Source organism: Felis catus, chromosome C1, assembly GCF_018350175.1.
Source record: "Felis catus isolate Fca126 chromosome C1, F.catus_Fca126_mat1.0, whole genome shotgun sequence".
Lineage (NCBI taxonomy): Eukaryota > Metazoa > Chordata > Mammalia > Carnivora > Felidae > Felis > Felis catus.
Window position 1 is genome coordinate 62,441,463 of NC_058375.1, and position 25,199 is coordinate 62,466,661.

At 35.0% G+C, this 25,199-nt stretch overlaps 1 long non-coding RNA gene and 1 pseudogene across 1 annotated transcript in view; both read right to left on the reverse strand.

Annotated features, from left to right (window-relative positions):
- LOC109502399 overlaps positions 1–25,199 on the reverse strand; it is an 88,058-nt gene that overhangs the window by 43,340 nt on the left and 19,519 nt on the right. Inside the window, exon 2 of the long non-coding RNA XR_006584411.1 lies at positions 24,127–24,283. This is a non-coding gene — a long non-coding RNA (uncharacterized LOC109502399). The remainder of the gene's footprint in view (positions 1–24,126; positions 24,284–25,199) is intronic.
- Positions 4,437–4,548, reverse strand: LOC111562201 (annotated as a pseudogene).

The window sequence follows — 25,199 nt, forward strand, 5'->3', positions numbered from 1 at the left end:
AGCCAGACTGATCAAAAAGAAAAAGGAATGGACCTAAATAAATAAAATCATGAGTAAAAGAGGCGAGAATATAACCAACACCACAGAAATACAAATAATAATAAGATAACATTATGAGCAATTATATGCCAAAAAACTGGGCAGTCTGGAAGAAACAGACAAATTCTAGAAACATATAAAGTATCAAAACTGAAACGGGAAAAAAAAAGAAAATTTGAACAGACACATAACCAGTAAAGAAATTGCATCAGTAATCAAAAATCTTCCAACAAACAAGAGTCCAGGGATGGCTTTCCTGGGGAAATCTACCAAACATTTAAAAGTATTAACACCTATTCTTTTGAAGCTGTTCCAAAAAATAGAAATGGAACGAAAACTTACAAACTCATTTTATGAGGTCAGCATTACCTTGATTCCAAAAGCAGACAGAGACCCCATGAAAATGGAGAACTAGCAACCAATTTCCCTAAAAAACATGGATGCAAAAATTCTCAACAAGATACTAGCAAACTGGAACCAACAATACATTAAAAGAATTATTTACCACGATTAAATGGGATTTATTGCTGTAATTCAGGGCTGGTTCAATATCTGCAAATCCATCAATGTGATACATCACATTAATAGAAGAAAGAATAAGAACCACATGATCCTCTCAATAGATGCAGAAAAAGCATTTGACACAATACAGCATTCTTTATTGATAAAAACCCTCAAGAAAGTAGGGATAGAAGGATCATACCTCAAAATCATAAAGGCTATATATGAAAGACCCACTGCTAATATCATCCTCAATGGAGAAAAACTGAGAATTTTCCCCTGTCAGGAATGGATGAGGATGTCCTTTCTCACCACTGTTATTTAACATAGTTTGGGAAGTCCTAGCCTTAGCAATCAGACAACACAAAGAAATAAACAGCATCCAAATCAGCAAGAAGGAAGTCAAACTTTCACACTTCACAGATGACATGATACTCTATATGGAAAATCCAAGATTCCAGCAAAAAACTGCTAGAACTGATCCATGAATTTGGCAATGTCACAGGATGTAAAATCAATATACAGAAATGGGTTGCATTTCTATACACAAATATTGAAGCTGCAGAAATGAAACCAAGGAATTGATTCCATAACTGCACCAAAAACCATAAAATATCTAGGAATAAACCTAACCAAAGAGATGAATAATCTATACACTTAAAACTATAGAAAGCTATGAAAGAAATCGAAGAAGACACAGAAAAATGGAAAAATATTCCATGCTCATGGATTGGAAGAACGAATATTGTTAAAATGTCAATGCTACCCCAAACAGTCTACATATTCAATGCAATCGCTATCAAAATAATACCAGCATTCTTCACAGAGCTAGAACAAACATCCTAAAATTTGTATGGAACCAGAAAAACACACAAATAGCCAAAGCAATCCTGAAAAAGAAAACCAAAGCTGGAGGCATCAAAATCCCAGACTTCAAGCTGTATTACAAAGCTGTAATCATCAAGACAGTATGGTACTGGCACAAGAACAGACACTCAGATCAATGGAACATAATAGAGAACCTGGAAATGGACACCCGAACGTATGGCCAACTAATCCTTGACAAAGCAGGAAAGAATATGCAAGGAAAAAAAGACAGTCTCTTCAGCAAATGATGCTGGGAAAATTGGACAGCGACATGCAGAAAAATGAACTTGGACCACTTTCTTACACCAAACACAAAAATAAACTCAAAGTGGGTGAACGACAGGAGGCCATCAAAATCCTAAAGGAGAAAACAGGCAACAACCTCTTTGACCTCAGCTGCAGCAACTTTTACTCACATGTCTCTGGAGGCAACGGAAACAAAAACAAAAGTGAACTATTGGGACCTCATCAAGAGAAAAAGCTTCCACATAGTCATGGAAACAATTAGTGAAATTAAAAAGCAACCAATGGTATGGGAGAAGATATTTGCAAATGACATATCAGATAAAAAGTATCCAAAATTTATAAAGAATTTACTAAATTCAACAAGCAAAGAAACAAATAATCCGGTGAAGAAATGTGCAAAAGACATGAATAGACACTTGTCTGAAAGAGGCATTCAAATGGTTAACAGACACATGAAAAATGTTCACCATTACCCATCATCAGGGAAATACAAACCAAAGCCACAATGAGATATCACCTCACACTTGTCAGAATGGCTAAAATTAACAACTCAAGCAACAACAGATGTTGGCAAGGACCTGGAGAAAAAGGAACACTTTTGCGCTGCTGGTGGGAATGCGACTGGTGCTGCCACTCTGGAAAACAGTACGGACGTCCCTCAAAAAATTAAAAATAGAATGTCCCTATGACCCAGCAATTGCACTACTAGGGTATTTATCCAAAGGATACAGGAGTGCTGATTCAAAGAGGCACATGCACTCCTGTATTTATAGTAGCACAATGGACAATAGCCAAATTTTGGAAAGAGCCCAAATGTCCATCAACTGATGAATGAATAAAGAAGATGTGGTATATATATATACAATGGAATATTAGTGATCAAAAAGAATGAAATTTTCCATTTGCAACAATGTGGATGATACTAGAGTACATCATGCTAATTGAAATAAGTCAGAGAAAGACAAATATCACATTATTTCACTCATATTTAAGATACAAAACAGATGAACATAAGGGAAGGGAAGCAAAAATAATATAAAAACAGAGCAGGGGAAAAACCTTAAAAGAATATTAAATGCAGAGAACAAACAGGATTTTTGGGTTGGGTGTTGGATGTGGGGATGGGTTAAATGGGTGAGGGGCATTAAGGAGGATACTTGTTGGGATGAGCACTGGAAATTATATGTAAGTGATGAATCACTGAATTTTATTCCTGAAGTCAGTATTACACTATGTATTAACTAACTTGGATTTAAATTTAAAAAAATAATAATGAAATAAAAAATAATAAAAAAATAAAAAGCACATATGAGGGGTGCTTGGGTGGTTGAGTCAGTTAAGCATACTACTCATGATCTGCACTCAAGTCATGGTCTCATGGTTCGTGAGTTTGAGTGCAGAACCTGCTTGTGATTCTCTCTCTCTCTCTCTCTCTCTCTCTCTCTCTCTCTCTCTCTCTCCTTCTCTCTCTGTCCCTCCCCTGCTCATGCTCTGTCTCTCTCAAAATAAATAACTAAACTTAAAAAACAAAAAAAGCCTACTTCTAAGTACACATGATGTTTTTTGTAGGTCTCTAACCTTGTAGACTTATACCAGTACCACAGTGTTTGATATAATATAACTTAAAATTTGATAAGTGGTATGGCAGTCAGAAAAACTCCTCCCCAAAGATATTCACATCCGGATCCCTGGAACCTATGAATATGTTACTTTGCATGACAAAGGAACTTGGCAGATATGATTAAATTAAAGCTTTGATATGTAGAGATTATTCTGGATTATCTAGATGGGCTCAATCTAATGCCTAGATCTTAAAAGGGGAGAAGCTTTCCCAGCTGCGATTAGCATGAGAGAAAAGATGTGATAGAGGAGATTGGGAAGATACATGCAATATTCTTGGCTTTCAAGATGGAGGAATAAGGCCATCAGCCAGGAATGCCAGCAGTCTCCAGAAGCCGGAAAGGGCAAGGAAATTATACCTCTAAAGCCCATAGATATGAATACCACCCTGCTGACACTTTGATTTTAGCCTAGTGAGACCTGTATTTGTGCTAATCTACAGAAATGTAAGAAAATAAACACACATATAATATGCAATATATAATATAATATAATATTTTATATCTACCTATATTCATATGTGTATCTATACCTATAGATATCCTATCAGTACTTTTTCTTTGAGGAACCTTAACACACATATTTTCTTAATTATTTCAATAATCTTTTCTAACATTTCTTCATATAAAGCTTTCTCTTACATCTTTTATTAGATTTAGTATTGATTGCCATAGAGGTTTATTGATATTATAAACAGTACCTTTTTTATTTCATTTTATAGTTTGATGCTTGAAAGAGGTTTAACATAAATGAATTTTGAATATTAGTCTCATTTTCAGCAATATACCTGAGCTCTACCATGGTTTCGAATAATTGAGTTCTCTTGGATGTTCTATATAGAATATCACATCAGTAAAAATTAACCATTTTGTTTCTACTTTCTAATCCCTTTGGGCTCCTTCTCAGTGTTGTAAAGTGTGTATTTGTGAAAGTAGGCTAAATGATATAATAAATGTAACATTTCAGTGGCCACATAGAGAAAGAGAGAGAGGGTGCCTAGAGGGTTGTATGGAAGGTTCCTTGTACCTCAGGTCTTGAGGTAGTGAACATCACTTATTCCCATGTTTCTTTACCCAGAATTCAGTCACATGAGTCTACCTAACTGCAAAGGAGACTGAGAGATATGAGCCGTGGGCCCAGGAAGAAAGATAAACAGCAGTTGTTAGTGGTAGCTTGGTGTTCTTTGGGTATCTATTTGGATAGAGGAGGTATCAGATATTAAACTGATAAAAACAGATACTACACTTGATCTTAGCCAAAAGGCCAAGAAGTGATGGGTATCTATTTGGAATGAGAATTGCTGGGCCAAAGCATATCATTGTTTTTATACTTTCATATTATTTTTATGCTTTATTTTTGTATACAATATAGGGATATTGATATAATTTCAAGTTGGCCTCAAATACTTTGTAACGATACACAATTAGGACTCATTTAAAAAATTGATCTAGCTCTGTCCAAGACTGCTATCTTCTATGAATTTATAGAAATAGCCTAGTATTTCTTCTATGTAGAAACAAACTTTTAAGGGAGAACATTGCTCAGGGGCTGTTACGGAGGCCATCTCTGGGAGGAAAAAAAAAAAACACCCTGTACTAGCTTCTCCATTCCATTGGAAGCATCTGGTTTTTTTTTTGTTGTTTTTTTTGTTTTTTTATGTTTACTTATTTTTGAGAGAGAGAGAGAAAGAGCATGAGCAGGGGACAGGCAGAGAGAGAGGGAGACACAGAATCTGAAGCAGGCTCCAGGCTCTGAGCTGTCAGCACAGAGCCCGATGCAAGGCCCAAAACCATGAACCGCGAGATCATGACCCGAGCCAAAGTTGGACACTTAACCGACTGAGCCACGCAGGCACCCTGGAACCACCTTTATATTTATTAAATCAAATGATAATAAAAGTCATGAAAGCACACACTGAAGCTTTTGGAGAGGAGAGGAATGTCTTTTTGGTCACAGAGATGATGGAGGTAAGAGAGTTCCCATGACTGTGAAGTGTGCAGAGGCCACAGGCCTTCTCTAGCTCTTGCTGGAAGAAATTCCTCTTTCCCCTCCAACAGATGCCTCTTCGAATCTCATCCAACTCCATTGAAAACCATCACATCAATACACAGAGTTTCATTTCAACTTGTTTTATAGAAGAATATAAGTCAGGCATGATGATATATTTAGATATCCAGTGTTCAGGTTAGAGAAAGTTGATTACCTAGGTAACACGTGATTAACAACAGGAAAAGTAGTGACCTGATGATCTGTATGTGACTAAAGTTTAGGTTACCAAACATGATACAGCCCCTATCTCAGAATTTTCCAGTATCTCCTGTTGTTTGAGCTTGGTGGCTACTCAGATTAGGAAATCCACAAAAGCACCAGATTGGGGTGATTTTGCCATCCTATGGCAAAAAGTGCTGCAGAGAGACATATTCCCTCTAAGAAACACTATGGTTTAGCCAACACATTGCTAGCTGAAATTCCTAGCTGTGAGAAAGGCTAGCAAATTTGCTAGCCAGAATTGCAAAGAAGGTGGAAAGAACATGATAATTTATTCTGAAGGCTAATTTAAAAAGCAGGCTCTCCTTAAAATCTACTTAGACCCTTCTCACATTTTTCGATTTCTCCCTGTGTAACTGTATACCTCTTTTCCCTTCCTGCTTCCAATTCTGCTTCTGTCTTATATTCTTGTATCTCTCTCAAATTCCCCAATATTTACCTTTTGTCTTCTTTTTTCTTCTTCTTCCACTCTTTCTTCAACTTCTTTATCATATTTTCTCTTCTCTCACCTCCCACCTTTTTGTCACCTCCTCATAAGTCACAGGAGTAAATATATTTCTATTATTGGCCATTAATGTTAAAGACAGATTTTATTTATTTCTTGGTCTTAATACAACATTCAAATTAGTTGAATGTTCCATATGCAACTTCATGTTATGTGACCTCATCTGAATACTCGGTTTAGAATAGGACTGAGGACTCTACATTTTTACCAAATACCCACAGGTGATTCTGCTGTGGGTGTTCTGTAAGATTACATTTTGTAAAATCCTGCTTTCGCTCATTTTTCACAGTTACCAGTACTACCTCCCATGCTGCAATTTGAAAACCTCCTCTTTTCTTAAATTCCAATGTCCACTATTTACAGATGACCTTGCGTATTACTTTATAGAGAAAAGGTAATAATGTGAGTTTTTTCAGTTTTCATCTTTTGACAACCACTAAGGATGTGTCTCTTTTTTTCCCCTGAATTCATCCTTGCAACCCTTCTTTTATCAAAGCTGAAAGTGTGCTCTGAAATTCCATCATTCAGAAGACAAGTCCATCTCCCCCAGCCCCCATTATTCCTTCTCTTTACCTTTCTCTCTCCCTTCCTCTGTTCCTCTTTTTCTCTCCCCTCCTCCTCCCACCCCTCTCTGCCCTACTAATTCCTTAATGTTTTTGTTGTCACTGCTACTATTATTGATATGAAGATATATCTCTTTTACAAACTGATAAGCTTCTTGAGGATAGGGTTCACATAATCATCTTTATATACCTACAAAGCACCTAGTTCTATCCTTCAATAAATATTTGTTGAATAAACTATTAGTTATTCTTTTCCCTAATACAAAATAAAACTGAATTGGTAATTTTGTCTTCATGCATATTCCTCAACTGAGTGTTTTTCTAAATCATGGAAGCGACAAACCTCAGCCTTGGATTAAGGAATAGCTGTTCAGGGGCACCTGGGTGGCTCAGTCGGTTAAGTGTCCAACTTCAGCTCAGATCATGATCTCACAGTTCATGGGTTCAAGGCCTGCATCCAGCTCTGAGCTGACAGCTCGGAGCTTGAAGTCTGCTTCAGATTCTGTGTCTCCCTCTCTCTCTGCCCCTCCTGTCTCTCAAAAATAAAATTATAATCTTTAAACTGATTTGATTCTTCCATTTTACTGTATAATAGTTCTCTGTTTCTATATAAAAATAACACACTAAAATTACTTAACCTTTGAGGAAAATTCATATTAAAGGAAAATGTATCATTATTTATCCTTGGGCATTGTCCCTTGATTCAATCAGCACTTACATCTGGAGGCACTCATATACCCATTTGAGAGAATTAAATCTAATTTAATGATTAAAACTATCATTTGGGGTGCCTGGGTGGTGCAGTCGGTTGAGCATCTGACTCTTGATTTTGGCTCAGATCATGATCTTAGGGTTGTGGGATTGAGCCCTAGGTTGGGCTCTGCACTGAGCATAGAGCCTGTTTGAGACTCTCTCTCTCTCTCTCTCTCTCTCTCTCTCTCTCTCTCTCTCTCTCCCTCTGCCCTGTCTCTGGCTCTCTCTCTCTCCCTCTCTAAAATAAATAAAATGAAAACAAAACAAAACAAGCAAAACTATCATTTGCCTGGACCTCTAAAAATTGTAAACTATTTTCCACATAAATTATGTCACTGGACCTCTTGGCATCTTTTTTTCCAGGCTTTGCCTACTTTACCTAATCTTTCAATACTGGAATCCCTCTAGGCTCAGTCCTATGCCCCTTTCCTTTATAACTTTATATTCTCTTCCTAGATAATATTTTCTTAAGCCATGGTTTCAAGTACTTTGTACACTTCAGTGATACTCAAATCTATATTCTTAGAATCATGTATACAACTGGTTGCTCGACATCACATCTTGGGTGTCTCACAAGCATTTAAAAATTTTTTTTTTGTCAACGTTTTTATTTATTTTTGGGACAGAGAGAGACAGAGCATGAACGGGGGAGGGGCAGAGAGAGAGAGACAGAGAATCGGAAACAGGCTCCAGGCTCTGAGCCATCAGCCCAGAGCCTGATGCGGGGCTCGAACTCACGGACCGCGAGATCGTGACCTGGCTGAAGTCGGACGCTTAACCGACTGCGCCACCCAGGCGCCCCACAAGCATTTTAAAATTTAAATATCCAGCATGGAATTCATGATCCTGCTCCATTCAAAAGCACCCCCATCCATCTAGCCATACAAACCAGACACTGGTATCATCTATGACATCTCAGCATCCCTCACATCAACATCCAATATATTAACAATATTTACCCATTTCTGAAAATGCCTCCAGTTTGTCTATTTATCACAAGTTCACCACCACCATCCCAGTTCAAGCTACAATTTTTTCTACTAAAATAGACATTTGTATTCCTATGAGATGTAGGCATCTTGTAATAAATATGTCCAACCCGTTTTTTTCCAATCTTCTTCATGGGAAATGGAATCACCATAAATCTAGTTTCTCAAGTGAAAGTTAAGAGATAATTCTAAATTCACCTTCCTCCATGCTCTAAACCCAGTTCTCATTGTGTTCTGATGACTATATATTCAAAATATATGTCTGTTTCATCTCTTCTTTTTATTTCCTCTGTTAACATTCTATTCTAAGCCACCAACATCTATCAACTGGATTCCTACAGGAATCTCCTAACACATCTTCCTACCTCTACTATAGCCTCCTTGTATTCTACTCTCAATGAAATTCCTTTTAATATTGTGAATAAGATAATGGTGTACCCATTACAAAACTGTCCACATTCAGGAAAAATCCTGCAAGCCTTTCTATATCTGATCAGCTTATGTCTCCAACATCTTCTACCAGTCCTTCTGTCTTTCACTAGACACATTGGCTTTGTTCTGTCCTTGAAACTCTACAAGTGTGTTCCCACTTCAGGGCCTTTACACTGATGTTCCCTCTGTTTAGAATTTATTTACACCAATTCTTGGCTTGGGAAGTTCCTCCTTAACTTAATTCATATCTCTGTTCAAATGCCATCTTCTCACAGGTAGCCTCCTCTAACTACCCTTCCACCTCCTCCCAGTCACTTCTCATATCCTTACCTGCTTTATTTTTTTTTCAGGGACTTCTAAATTATATATTATTATTTACTTACATGTTTATTACTTATATTTGTTGTCCACATCCCCCATGAAGGTAGAGATGTCATACATCTTGTTCATAATTATATCCCCATTATCAGAGTATTTGCAAATAACTGGTGCTAAATAAATAAATATTTCTTGAATGAATGAATGAATGAACAACCTTATGAGTTATATAAGACTGATATTAATGCATACCTATTTGACAAATAAGTAAATGAAAGCATCAATGTTCATCTCAGCTTTTATACAACATTACCTTCTTCCAAAGAAAATAATAACAGCTTACATTATTGAGCTCTTACTAAATGCTAAGCACCCTTCTAAGCACTAAGAATGTACTGTGCTATTAATCCTCCCAACACTCCTATGAGATAGGTGCTATTATTATCCTCATTTATTGATGAGGGATCTGTGCAACTGAGTAATTAAGAAACTTACCCAAGCTTATAAAATGAGTGAAGAGTGAACCAGAATGTGAACCCAAACATTCTGATTCAAGAATCTATGCCCTTAAATACTACATTAAATCTATTAAATTAATTAATAAAGGTAAATCACTAACACAGAGTCTGGCACATAAGTGTTATGTTAACTAGGTATTAGTATTATTATGTTGCTTTGTTGGTGAAACTCTTTTTTAAATATTTGCCCATATTTATTGGTTCTACCAAGAGCTTTAAATCAATACTTATTTTTTCCCTTGAAGATACTGAGTCAATCCAGCACCATTTATTGAAAAGGCTTTCCTTTTCTTCATTGAATTACTTTGGCTCCTTTGTGGAAAATCAGTTGACTATATATGCATTGACCTATTTCTAGACTTCTATCTATTCCATTGATCTATGTCTTTCTTTTTGATAATACCAAACTGTCCTGATTAATGTAGCCTCTTATAATATGTTTGTGCTATTCAATATAGTATCCACTAACCTAGCTATTTAAATTTAAATTAATTAAAATAGAATGAAATTAGAATTTCAGTTATTTAAGTGCAGGAGCCACATTTAAAATGCTTAACAGCCACATGTAACTAGAGACTACTACATAGTACAACACATAATTACAGCACATGTCAACTATCATAGAAAATTGTATTAAACAGTGCTGTAGAAAGTCTTGAAATTGGATAGAACTTTTTTCTTTTAAAAATTGCTTTTGTTGATAATTTTATATATCTATAACAATTGTAAATATCTATGCACCAAACATGAAAGCACCTAATACATAAAACAACTATTAACAAACATAAAGGAAGAAATTGACAGTAATACAATAATATTACGGGATTTAACACTCTACTTACATCAATGGATAGATCATTCAGAGAGAAAATCAACAAGGAAACGATGGCTGACACATGTGAATGACACATTAGACCGGGTGGACCTAACAGTAACACATATGTTCAGAATATTCCATCCCAAAACAGCAGATTACACATTCTTTTCAGAATAGACTTCATGTTAGGCCACAAAATAAGTCTCAATAAATTCAAAAAGTTTGAATTCATATCATGCATCTTTCTAATCATAACAGTATAAAACTAGAAATCAATCATAAGAAAAAATCTGGAAATAACGCAAATATGTGGAAGCTAAATAACGTGCTGCTAAACTATGAATGGGTTAACCAAGAAATGAAAGAGGAAATTAAAAAATATGTGGAGACAATGAAAATGAAAACACAGTGGTCCAAAATCTTTGAACAGGAAAAGCTGTTCTAAGAGGGAAGTTTATACCAATACAAGTTTATACAGAGGGAAGTTTCTACCCCAAGAAAAAAAAAATCTCGAACAACCTAACCTTAAACACAAAGAGGCTAGAAAAAGAACATCAAACAAAGCCAAAAATCAGTAGAAGGAAGAAAAATAATAAAGATTAGAGCAGAAATAAACTAAATAGAAACTAAAATAATAATAGAACAGATCAATGAAACCAGGAGCTGGTTCTTTAAAAAGATCAACAAAATTGAAAAACCTTTAGCCAGATTCATCAAGAAAAAAAGAGAGAGGATTCAAATAAATAAAATAAGGAATGAGGAAGGAGAAATAAAAACTAACGTCACAGAAATAAGAGGGATTATAAGAGAATATTATTAAATATATTAATAATGGATATATTAAAGAAATGGATAAATTTATAGAAACATATAACCTTCCAAAACTGAAGCAAAAGAAATAGAAATTTTGAACAGACCAATTATTAGCAAAAGAATTGAATCCATAATCAAAAAGTGGACTTCAAACAAAAAATTCACATGTGAGTTCTACCAAACATTTAAAGAACATTAATATCTATTCTTCTCAAACTACTCCAAAAAAATGGAAGAGAAAGAAAAGTTTCTAAATTCAATCTAGAAGGCCAGCATTACCCTGGTGCCAAAAACAGATAAAGAAAGATACTACAAAAAAAAGAAAACTACAGGCCAATATCTCGAATGAACACAGACGCAAAAATCCTCAACAAAATATTAGCAAACTAAATCCAACAGTACATTAAAATATCATTCATGATGATCAAGTGGAACTTATTCCAGGGACAAAGAGGTGTTCAATATTTGCAAATCAATAACATCACATTAACAAGGGAAAAAATAAAAACCATATGATTATCTCAAAAAAGTGATTTGGTTATTTTATTTTAGGTTCTTTGTACTTTCAAATAAATTTTAGAATCAGATAGTCAATTGGTACGTCAAAGCTACTAAAATTTTGTTTGGGGTTATGTTGAGTCTATTGATCGATTTGGGAGATCTACAATGTTATTGAGTCTTCCAGTTCAGAAACATCTCTCTCCATTTATATAGATCTTCTTTAATTTCTCCCAGCAGTGTTCTGTTTTAGTATATAGAACTTGAACATCTTTTGTCAGATTTATTACTAGGTATATTGTTTTTGTCATGATTGTAAATAAAAGTTTTAATATTTTATTTCTAATTGCTGTTAGTATGTAAGAATTCATTTTTTAAATTTATGTATGTCTGTATTTATTTATTTATCGTATGTAAATGGGATGATGGATGTTAACTAAACTTATTGTGGTAGTCATTTCATAATATATATGTCAAGTCAACATGCTGTACACTTTACACTTAAACAGTGCTATGTGTCAATTACATCTGAATAAAACTGGGAAAAAAGAAAACATCTTTTGTTTCAAAGTATAATTGGCATACAATGTTACATTAGTTTCATGTGCACAATACAGTGATTTAACAACTCAATATGTTATGCTATGCTATGCTCAAGTGTAACCACCATCTGTAACCATACAATGCTATCCCAATACCATTGACTATATGTGCTATATATGCTATGTTGTACCTTTCATCTCATGACTTATTATATATATATGTATATATATGTATACGTATATATGTACATATATATGTATATATGTATACATATATACGTATACATATATACATATATACATATATATGTACATATGCTATGTTGTACCTTTCATCTCATGGCTTATTATATATATATGTATATATGTATACATATATACATATATATGTACATATATACATATACATATACATATGTATACATATATATGTATATATATACATGTATATATGTATATATGTATATATATACATGTATATATGTATATATGTATACATATATACATATGTATATATGTATACATATACATTTATATGTATAATTATATGTATATGTATACATATATAATTATATATAAAATATATAATATATATTATATATAAAATATAAAATATGTAAATATACATAAAATATACAAATATATATAATTATATATATGCTTATTTTATATGCCTTTTTATAGTCTTTGCCTTGCCTTATTGCAAAGCTTGTGCCTCCAGTACAATGTGGAGTAGAAGTATGGAAAGTGGGCATCCTTGTTTGTTCTCAATTTCAGGGGGGAAATGCCCTTTAAGGAACTTTAAGGAAGTTCCTTACTTCCCTATTTTGCTAAGGGCTTTTACCATGAATGAGTGTTGATGCTTTGTCTGAAAATCTGGAAATAATCATGTGGGGTTTTTCTCCTCTATTCTGTTAAAGTGATTAATTACACGGCTTTATTTTTACACATAAAATCAACCTTAAATTCCTTCTTGGATAACCCTACTTGATCACCATGTATTGTCTTTTTAATATGTTGCTCAATTTGTTTTTGCTAATATTTTGTTAAAATTTTTTGCATCTATATTATTGAGAAATATTGGTTCATAACTTCCAGCTTTTTGTAATATCTTTGTCAAGTTTTGGTATTATGCTCTATTGAGAAATATTGGTCCACAACTTCCAGCTTTTTGTAATATCTTTGTCAAGTTTTGGTATTATGCTCTATTGAGAAATATTGGTCCACAACTTCCAGCTTTTTGTAATGTCTTTGTCAAATTTTGGTATTATGCTGGTTTCATGAATGAGTTGGATAGTGATCTTCCATCCTCTGTTTTCTGAAAATGTTTTGTAAGATAAGCCTGGACTTATTACTCCCTTAAATGTTTGATAGACTTCACCAGTGAAACCATCTTAGGTCAGAATTTTCTTTTGGAGAAGGGTTTTGATAACGAAGTCAATTAATTAAATACATAAAAGTGCATTCAAATTTCTCCATTTTTTTCCTTGTGTCAATATTATTAAGTTGATTTTTCAGGAAAATATTTTATACATTTTCAAGTTTGTTGCAATGAAGTTATTTATAGTATTCACTTATACTTTTAATGTCTTCAGGATCTGTGGTAATAATTTTTTTCATTCCTGATATTGGTAAACTTTTTTCTCTTTTATCTTTGTCATTCTAGGTAGAAAGTTGTCAATATCATTGGTCTTTACAAAGAATCACTTTCTGGCTCTATTAATGTTTTCTATGTTCTATTTTCATTTTGTTGACTAATTTTCTTTATTGCTTCCTTCACTCTACTCTTTGGGTTTACTTTCTTGATTTTCATCCGGTTTCTTATAGGGAACTTTAGGTCATTGAGTTTAAACCTTCTTTTTAAATATAAGAATTTAAAGTGATGTTTTCCTCCAAATACTGCTTTAGCTGCACTCAACAAAGTTTTAATATGTCACATTTTTTGTTGTCATTCAATGCAAAACATACTGTAATTTCCCTTATGACTTTCTCCTTGACTCATGAATTATTCAGAAATATGTGGTTTATTTTCAACATATTTGGCGTTTTCCTAGATACTTTTATTATTTATAAATACTTTATTGTCAGAGAATACTGTCTACATAATTTTTATCCTCTTAAAATTTACTGAGACTTCTTTATGGTCCAACATATAGTTTACCTTGAATTTATCATAAGTACCTGAAAAGAAGTGTATTCTGCAGTTGTTGGATGTAATATTATTTAATTGTCAATGAGTTCATTTTTGATTGTGTTGTTCACATCTTCTGTGTCTCTACTGATATTTCATTTTTTGTGGTTTTACATTTCCCTAATGGCCAAAGATGTTCATCCTTTTCATGTTGCCTATTGGTTATTTATCATTTTTTTTAAAAGTATGATATGAGGTAAATATCAAGTTCTATTATTTTCCCATATACATATTAAACTTCACCATGATGACTTGTCAAAAAGTAATTTTCTTTATAAATTGAATTATACTGGGAACATGTACAACATCAATTGATTTTATGTGGGGGTTCTGTTCTGGATTACCAATTCTTTTATTTTAATCTATATTTTTATCCTTAGGTCAATACCACACTGTTTTGATTGCTGTAGCTTTACAGTAGATCTTGAAATCAGATAAAATACGTGTACCTAACTATATTCTCATTCAGTATTATTTTACATATTCTAGATTTCATGCATTTCCATATATATTTAAAAAGAAGGTTTGTCAACTTCTGTCAAAGATACTTGCTAGGATTTTGACTGAGATTGAATTGAATCTATAGGTGAATCTGGGGAGAAGTGACGATAATATTGAGTTCTCTAATTCATAAGTAAGGTACATCTTTAAACTGGTTTGGGTCTTCTTTAATTTCATTAGTGTTTGCTAGTTTCAGTTTATAGGATTTGTAGTATATATATTTTTTTAAAGATGTGATTTTTTTTAATATCTATTTTTATTTTTGAGACAGAGACAGAGCATGAACGGGGGAGGGCTAGAGAGAGAGGGAGACACAGAATCCAAAGCAGGCTCCAGGTCCGAGCTATCATCACAGAACCCAACATGGGGCTTGAACTCACGGACCATGAGATCATGACCTGAGCTGAAGTTGGACACTGAGCCACCCAGGCACCCCTAGGATTTGTACTATTTTATTGTACTATTTGTACTATTTTACGATAGTAAATGGCACTTTTTCATGTTTAAATTTTAATTTTCAGGAGTATTTTTGTGCTTGTATATGGCAATACAATTAGTTTCTGTATATTGACTTTGTATTCTGTGACCTTGCTAAACTCATTCATAAGTTCTAGTACCTTTTCTTTAGGTTTCTTAGTATTTTGTGTACCCAATCATGGTGTCTACAATATGACAGCTTTATTTCTTTCTTTCCAATCTGCATGCCTTTCTTAGCATACTGGCTAGCTGAATAGAACCCTGGAGGAAAACATTCAGGCTTTCACTCTTTTTTTAAGTTTATTTATTTATTTTGAGAAAAAGAATGTGAGCGGAGAGGGCAGAGAGAGAGCGGGAGAGAGAGAGAATCCCAACGCAGGGCTTAATCCCATGAATTGTGAGATCATGACCTGAGCTGAAATCAAGAGTCAGATGCTTAACCAACTGAGCCACCCAGGCAAGCCCATTACCTGTAGGTTTTCTATAAATACACTTTGTTCCTCTCTCTCTGCCGCTCCCCTGCTTGCTCTCTGTCTCTGTCTCTGTCTCTGTCTCTCTCAAATAATAAACATTAAAAAAAAAAAAGAGGAGATGGCGGAAAAATAAACCCAACTTCAAAGCTTCCTGTCAGTATTGAGTCTTCCAGTCAGCTTCATATAGTTTGCTTGAAAAGAGCTGAAGTCTTAGTTTTCATAGCTTTAGAGTTGGCAGAGTGATTAGATGGCAAATTTCATGTAGAAAATTTACATCTAATTTCTGCCTGGTGTCCTGCCTTTAACAACACATGGGGCCACATTACATTATAACACAAATGTCACGCAAATAGTCGGGCCAACAGCTCTGGGAAACAAATACTGTATTATAAAACAGTACACCCTATGGGCTTGAATTGTCATTCATTAACACGGTTTCCAGTGAGAGTGATATTTCCATCTGATGCAGAGCTGAAAGCAGATCCTACATGAAATCCCCTTCCCTTTCTGCACCTGGTTTCCCCTCCCCCTTCCCTGCCAGCCCCTCCACAGAGAAGGGCTGCTCAGGCCTGGTTCCTGTCACTAGCCAGGCTACAGCCTCAAATCCCAAGTCTGTGTTCTGGTTTCCCTCTGGGTCTTACTAGAGGTTTATCGACAAAACACAGGCTCCTCAAGATATGTCTGAAAAGCCCACTGCGTTCAACAGGAAGATATGATCATCTTTTAGTGGTGAACACCATTCTGTGTGTTGTCATTGTGTAGAAAATGTTCTACAAGTGTGTGTATGGAGGGAGGTGGACTTGGGGAGGTGGGATGTTTTCACTCTACTAGTGAAACACCCACATCTCTGCCAAAAACCTAAGATCCAGTCCCCTTTGGGGAACACTCTCTCTAGGTTTTACTTTGGAAACCATCTGCTCTCTCTGTGAGTATTGGCTCCCCAGGGAAATTCAGGCCTCTCAAAGTTTTGGCCTCATGTCTGGGGGAATTCCATACCCAAGCCAGCCAACACTTGGCTTGTCCTTCTTGGAGAGAAGATTTTGTGGATCCAGGATTTACATGTGCTTATCCTTGGGGCCAAAAATTATCCAGAGATGTAACTGAGCTTTCTAATTATGCAGATAAATACCAAATATTCTCTGTCTCTCTTTCTCTCTCTCTCATGCTCTCTTTTTAGTCAAAGAAATTCATTATCATGGAGTATAAATAGTCCTGGAATTTGTTTCAATTTTGTTAACTACCACATAACCTGGGACAAGTTGTAGATGAAACCTAGATATTGAATGGGCTGAATTCAGTAGGATATGAGCAACAACAATAACAACAACAACAACAACAAATGAAATAAAATGACATCTTTTTCACTGATGTCTCTTCAGACTTAATGGGCTGCGTCTTCTTCACTACAACAATAAAATCTTGGCAGAATCTTTCCAGTATAGTCAGATAATGGAAGTCACTTTTATGCATAATCAGAGTCTCATTATAGGACTAATAGTGGCATAATCACTGCTCCTTATTCTTATCACTACCACCATACTTTATCCTACTTTTTATAGGACTAATAGTGGCATAATCACTGCTCCTTATTCTTATCACTACCACCATACTTTATCCTACTTTTTATAGGACTAATAGTGGCATAATCACTGCTCCTTATACTTATCACTACCACCATACTTTATCCTACTTTCCTACCCCAGCTTGCTATTGCTTTAGGCCCGAAAGTCCAGAATGGTGGAAGGGAACTCTTGGCTTTCCTCTTTAACTTATTTTTCTTCTCCTTTCACTATTTTTACACCTTCTTTGGGTCCTTCAGGGTTGGAGGTGAGGATTAAGAAGAACTGGTAAGCAGCAGGAAAGATCTTACTTCAGTTGCATAGGAGTAATCTGTGATGGAACCCTTTGAGTGCAGAAGTGTTCTAAAGCTGATTCTTCTTCTAATAGGATGTTCCTGTGTGTTCCTCAGCGATATCCTCATTGGATCTCTCCAACTGCAACTTCCTTGATGTTTACTTGTTGCTTGCTTACTGCTTAAAATTCTTCCTTCATCCTCTGAGAATGTGGTAGTCAGCTCTGTCATTGGGGCCACACCACAATCCATGCAGTTTCTTTTGGGTGGGGTATGGAATTCAAAGTAGCTCCATATTGCCTCTGTTCCATGTGGTCCATATTTGATCCACAAGAAAAACTCATCCATCCTTGTCCTGTCATACTGTTGGTGAAAGGGCTTTTTATTCCCAAGGTAGTCCTCTTCCACTCTGCTCTACTGTATTGGGCCAATCTATCTCCAGTTTCTTTTGCCATCCTTATGCTTCCAGACTGCAGGATAATAGGTCAGCCTCTCCAAGTAATTACCTTGAAGCCCTCTTTCTTATTTAGATCAAAACGGGGGAGGAAGAAACCTTTTTATCCCTAAAGAATGGAAATGCACAACATATCAACAGCTATCTCCAGAGTAACCCTCTTTCTCAGCCATTTCAACTTCAACTCTTTATATCTTCAAGGTGGATATTGGCTAAAGATCTGAAAATCAGGTCCATATATCTCTAAATCCAATATCCTGAATAAGTAGGTAATATATATTACATCATTATAGATTAATAGAACTCTGTAGCTCTCAAAAAGGAAATTACAATTAATGGGGGTCAAAGCCTTATGATTAATGTTAGGCATTTTTGGCAGTAATATTGTATCCTCTCAATGCATCATACCAGGAGGAAAATGATGTCTATTTTCCCTACTACTGTAGAGGTTAGCTTTGAGTACTAAGTAATGTGGGCCAGGTTTCTTCACTATAAAGTTACTATTTCTCCTTTGTAATTAATAAATTTCGTGTGGGGAGATATTTTGAAACTATGTTAAGTATCCCATTTCTTGCCAAACTTTCACTCATTAATTTCAGGACCTAGTGATAATTCTTGAGTAAAACAATTATTACTATATTAGTTGCCAAATAATTGTAAATTCATATGTTTTTAATAAATTAGGATATAAAGTAAAGAAGTGACAACATGAAGGAAAAAAAAGAGAAATATATCAGGAAGATTTTAAAAAGAACCAAAGAGAATGACCACAAATGAAAGACAGCATCTTTGAAATTAGCAAGTCAATGGATGAATTAAATACATATTAAACACAGCTTAAAAGAGAATTACATGGACCTTTAATTTATTCAGAATCCATCCCATTGAATTAAAGAGAAAAATTTTAAAGCAAAATAAGGAGACTTGGAGGGTAGAATGAGAAATAGTAACCTAAGGTTAAAGGATGTTTCAGAAGGAAAAAAGGAAAGAGAGAAAATTTTCAGAGAGTTGGTAAAAATTTTTCAAAATGCAATGAACCCTCAGACTCAGGAAATGTAAGAAGCAAAATAAATAAAGCTAAGCCCACACTAGACAGACCTTAGTGAAATTGTAGGACATCAAAAACTAAAAGAAATTTAAAAGCAAACAAACTTTTTAAAAAAGACTGGTTGGTTGCAAATATTGAAAATTCAACTGACAGCAGATCTGTAGGCAACAACAGAAGTCAGAAGACAATGGAATAATATTTTCATGCTAAGAGAAAATTACTGTCAACATAAAACTCTATATCGAGCTAAACAACCATTTAAAAGTGAAGTTATATTGGGGCGCCTGGGTGGCACAGTCGGTTAAGCGTCCGACTTCAGCCAGGTCACGATCTCGCGGTCTGTGAGTTCGAGCCCTGCGTCAGGCTCTGGGCTGATGGCTCAGAGCCTGGAGCCTGTTTCCGATTCTGTGTCTCCCTCTCTCTCTGCCTCTCCCCCGTTCATGCTCTGTCTCTCTCTGTCCCAAAAATAAATAAACGTTGAAAAAAAAATTTAAAAAATAAATAAATAAAAGTGAAGTTATATAGAGACTTTAAGATGAAAAATATTACAGGTTTTATTACTAATAATTTCTCTTTTAAAAAAAATTTTTAAAAGTTTGTAGTAGGTAGAATTCTACCATGGTCCCACCATACTCACCCTGGTTGTAAACATACCTCCTACTAGTCATTAAGTTAAACAATAATCTAGGTACTGCTGTGAAGACATTTTGCTGATGTATTGGCCTTTCAAAATCAGTTCATCTTAAAATAGGGGAATTATCACATGAGTCCTTTAAATCTAGGTGTAGAGGTTAGAGATAGAGGAAGTCAGAGAAAGTCGAAGTATGTGAGGGTATTGAGAAGGTCACATAGCAAGGGACTATGGACAGCTTTAAGGAGAGAACAGTGACCCTTGGCAAGCATCTACCAATAGAATTAAAATATAAGTCCTATAACCACAAAGAACTGAATTCTGTCAATATATTGAATGATCTTAGAAGCAGATTCTTTCCTAGAGCCTCCAGAAAATAGTGTGGTGCCTTAATTTCAACTTTGTGAGACTGAACACAGGCCCAAGCTTTGGCCTATGTCTGGACTCCTAATCTACAAAAACAGAGACAACAGATGTATGTTGTTTCAAACCACTAAGTTTGCAGTAATCTGTTACACTGCCATGAAATAATAATCTGCATAGTTTAAGAAGATGGAAACTTGAGATCTAAAAAGCAGTGAGCAACTAAACAAGCACTGACTGTATTAAGAAATACAACAAAAGTAATAATGGAGCCATACAAAGACGTTGGAAATAAAACATTAGTAAAAACTATATTTGAAACATAGAGATGATCAGAGTCAAAAGTTAGAACTTGTTTTGGAAGAGGATAAAGGTATTGATTAATTTCAGATTATGTAAAATCAGGTATTCATGTTAAAAATACAAGGCAGCCACTAAAAATCATAAATAGAATATATAACTTTTATTTCCACTGCAGTCTAGGTAATTTCTTAGATTTAGTTTTCATACCATACATTCTCTCCTTAGCTGAGCCTAATTGCTTTTTATCCTTATTGAAGTTTATTTTGCTTTGTATTGCACCTTTTCTTTGTGTTACCTAATGTACTTACCAAATAAAGATGAAGTGATTTATTATTACTGTAATAATATTTAATGTTGAAAATTATAGATATGGAGAAAATTAAAAATAAATCAATTACCATAATTCACCACTATTAGCATTACTATATCTTTGTGTTGGCATGCTTATATATATAAATATATAACATATAAATATATAATATATAAATGATATATATACATAATATATACATATAATATAATAAGGGTGTGTGTGTGTATATATATATATACACACACACATTATATATATATATATATATATATATATATATATATATAATATAGCTATAGAAGTCATACTTTTGTTAGGTAGTATAGTGTAATAGTTAAAAACATAAACTTTGAAATCTGAGAGACTTGAATTCAAGTCCACTTCACCATTTATAGGCTATGTGTACTTGAGTAAATTATTTAGCCTTCTGAGCCTCAATTTATCTGTTGTATGCACAGGATGATGACAGTACTTTCCTCATAGAGTGGTCATTAACTATTGAACTTCAGTGACTATTTTTAATTCCTAAAGTGTCCTTTTTCAAACAATCTTGTTCTTACAGTGCCTTGTAATTTCATAAAAATCCTTATTTCCTTTTCTGTCTCTTCAATCACTTTAAATACACATTTTTAGGGTTTTTTGGGTAGTTCTGACTTTTCAGATTCTTAGGCTGCAAAATCCTTTTGTTGTAATCTCTGTCCTCTGATGGATTGTTTCTTTGTGTAGTCCACATTTTTTTTTTCATGAGTAGATTTTAAGTCCTGTATATAGGTTCTAAATCTTCCTGGTCCATGGCTTCATGAGCTCACACGAATATCATTATGGCTATCGTTCACTCTTTTTTTAGAGACAGAGAGAGCACATGCACTAGTGAGGGAAGGGCAGAGAGAGAGGAAGACAGAGAATCCAAAGCAGGTTCAGTGTTGACAGCACAAAGCCTGATGTGGGGCTGAAACCCACGAACCATGAGGTCATGACCTGAGCTGAAGTTGGACACTCAACTGATTGAACCATCCAGGTGTCCCTATTGTTCACTCTTAATTCTAGCATATGTATGTTCTTTTTCTTACTTGCTTGACTGTATATTTGAGTTATTTCATACTGAATTTCTATGTGTTTGTGTTATCAAAACTGTAGAAATTAGTAAAATTTTAGACATGGCTACCAAAATTGAGAAAAACTTGAGAGTGGACACTTAGCTTCCTAGCCATCTCAGATGATATCATGTAAGCACCAATTGTTTCTATCAAAGTGAAAGGCTGGCCTTAATTCATATGCTAACTCATCAGCTCCCCTTTCCTGAATCAAAAGCATACATGCCACTATATTAGTTAAGCAATGCATTTTCATTGGTTATATGAGCTGTGGGGAATGATGAGGAAGGGACACAAGATGTTTGCGGAGGGCAGGAGAGAAAGGTATAGAGCAGGAGGCGACTGTTGTAATAGTCTGAGTTCTGAGTAAATCAAGAGCTTGTGAGTAAATGTGCCTTTGAGCTTTAACATATGACATATTTCCCCGGACCTTCCCCAGAGAGCAATACTTAGTGAGCTGCTAAGAGAAATGATCAAAAATGTTAGAATTACTTTGTGACAACATGCAACTTTATAAGATACTTTTCTATGAGAAATGTGCACTAGTGTAATAACGGTGTTACATTATGGACTAAAGAACAACACAATGTTGACCAATGACAAAGCTTTCTATAATGTAAAAACAAAAAAATAATATAATCTACATGTACTAGATAGTTGTAACATTACAATAAAGACAGATTACTAAGAAATATCTTAAATCATGAATCTGAAAACTATAGTGCAATTCAAACAGACATTTCAGGCTTAGCCCAAGCCTGAATTAGTCCTTAATGGTGGTATTTTGTTCTTCAGTTTGCAAACATGTTTTGTAGCATCATTAGGGCATACACATTTCAAGTTAGAAGCCCTTATCTGGAGCATAAAAATTACACTGAAGACTTTAGACAATGAATCCCAGACATCCTTTTTTTCATAGGCAACATTAACATTAGATGCAATTACATAGAATCTAATTTACTCTCTAGCAAGACTGGGAAATGATCTGGCTTGGTGGATAATTTGGCTGTTATCAGGCATACTACACTTAGTTTTATTCCCCTAAAGGGCCTTATGGGGAGGTCAAATAGGAACAAAACAGATTTTTTTACCACTGTGCTAAAACATCACTTTTTCCTCCTCTCCTGGTCTGCCAAGATTCAAACCCTAACTAATACTGGCACATTACTTAACCACTCCATGTCTGTTTCCTCATCTTAAAGTGTGAGTATTACCTATGTCATGTTCTGATTGTGAGGATTACATGATTTAAACAATAATTTGCTGTTATTATCTTAATACTATGATATTATCACTTTTATTATTTTAGATCCTCTGGGAAAAAATTAAAATGATAATGATGATAACCAAAATTATTTTACAGAAGACTTTCTATTAGATGTATCTATTGGGTACTTATACTGGGCCAGGCAATTTATATTCATTATATCTTATTTCCCTAACAAAACTGCAGAGGAAGCACTTTGATCCCCACTTTACAAATGATGAAGTTGTGGTTCAGAGAAGTTAAGGAACTTAATTATGAGCACACAGCCAGCATGTTGATTTGAAAGAATTCCTTCTGTCACCAAAAGACCTATGCTCTTTCTACTATTTCTCAGATCCAAGGACAACACAAACTGAATGGGGAAGGGATCCTGGCCACTTCTATTTCCCTGAATGGAAAGAAAGTCTAGTTAGTGTGGAGCAGGGGACCTATATATAGCTATGTATTAGACAGGGGACTGGAAGGAGTCTCAGCTCTTCCACTGACAGGCTGTGGTTTTTGTGAGTCATCTCACCTCTGTGATCCTCATTTCCTCATTGGTGGAAAGGGGAACTTGGACAAGACTAGTGTGCCTATCCGTTTAACTTCTCTGAGTCTCGGTTTCTTTGTCTACAAAACAGGATTATAAGCTTGGCTGCCCTGGGAAATATGAGAGATAAAAGTGATTTTGAAAGTGTGAAGTTCTAGTTACCTATTGCTGCAGAAAAACCCACCAAAAACAATGACTTCAAGCAATAACCATGAATTATTTTGATAACGAAGCTGGATTTTGATAAGACCCAGCTAGACAATTTTTCCTCAGGGTCTGTCATGGAGTTGAAGTCTGACAGTGACCAGGCCTTCGCATACCTCTAAAGTGTCTTCACTTACACTGCCTGGGCTGGAATGATGCAAACATCTGGTTAGTGGAGGATATGGGGCTGTTTTTTTCTTTCCATATGTCATCACTCCATGTAGACTCTCCACAAGGCAGCCTCGGGATAGCCAGACTTCCTACATGGTGGCTGGAGCTCCAACAGTTAGTATCCTATGAAAAATTAGCAGACGAGGCATAGTCATTTCTAATCTAAACCCAGAAGTTACATAGCATCACTTCTGCTGCTCCGTATTCCTCAAGGCAGTTACCAAGTCACCCTCTGCTTCGTAGGAGGGGACACAGACTCCATCTCTTCACAGAAAGAGTGTTAAAGAATTACAGACATCTTTTAAAACCACCACAAATTGCTATAAAGGATAGGTATTGTTATTACTAATTTTATCCAGCTGTAGCTCATTCTCTTGGGGGATTATTAACAGCAAATGTAAAACATTTCATATTGAGTGCATTCTAAAGCTGCCTTCTCCAAATGTGAAATTGTTGTGTTCTCAGAAAATATCCACCAACTCTTCTACTAGCCAAAGTAAAACATAACCTGGAAAGAAAATTCTTGTTAAAATACTACTAGTGTGATGCTATTTCAAGCCAAGTACATTTTTTAAAAAACCCATCTGCTTAAAACAGATTATTCTCTATTTTTTCTGTCTGTTAGCCTGGATAATAAAGAAGTGACTATAATAAGCATATTGGGGCATTTGGTTTTTGCAAATGTTAGCAGTACTTTGATCTATGCTAAGTGATGTAGGCCTTTTAGCAAGGAGGTATGCAGCCTGTAGAAGAAGAAAGATGGGATGCATGATTTCTCCTGAGCTAACAGAGTCTTAGAAGGATGGAAGTTCCATCACTCATTAAAGATGAAGTCCTGCTGAGAAGTCTAAATGACTAACTCAGGCTTTCAAGGAGTTATCTGTTTATCCAATACTGAAATCCAAGTCTTTTAACTCATCAGTGTTCATTCTACTATTGTACACAGTTTTTCAAGATCACTACAATGCTTGCATGGTTTTCTACTTGGGTATAAAATGCATTGAGAAGCTGAATAGCTCTGAATAATGGTTTCATAATA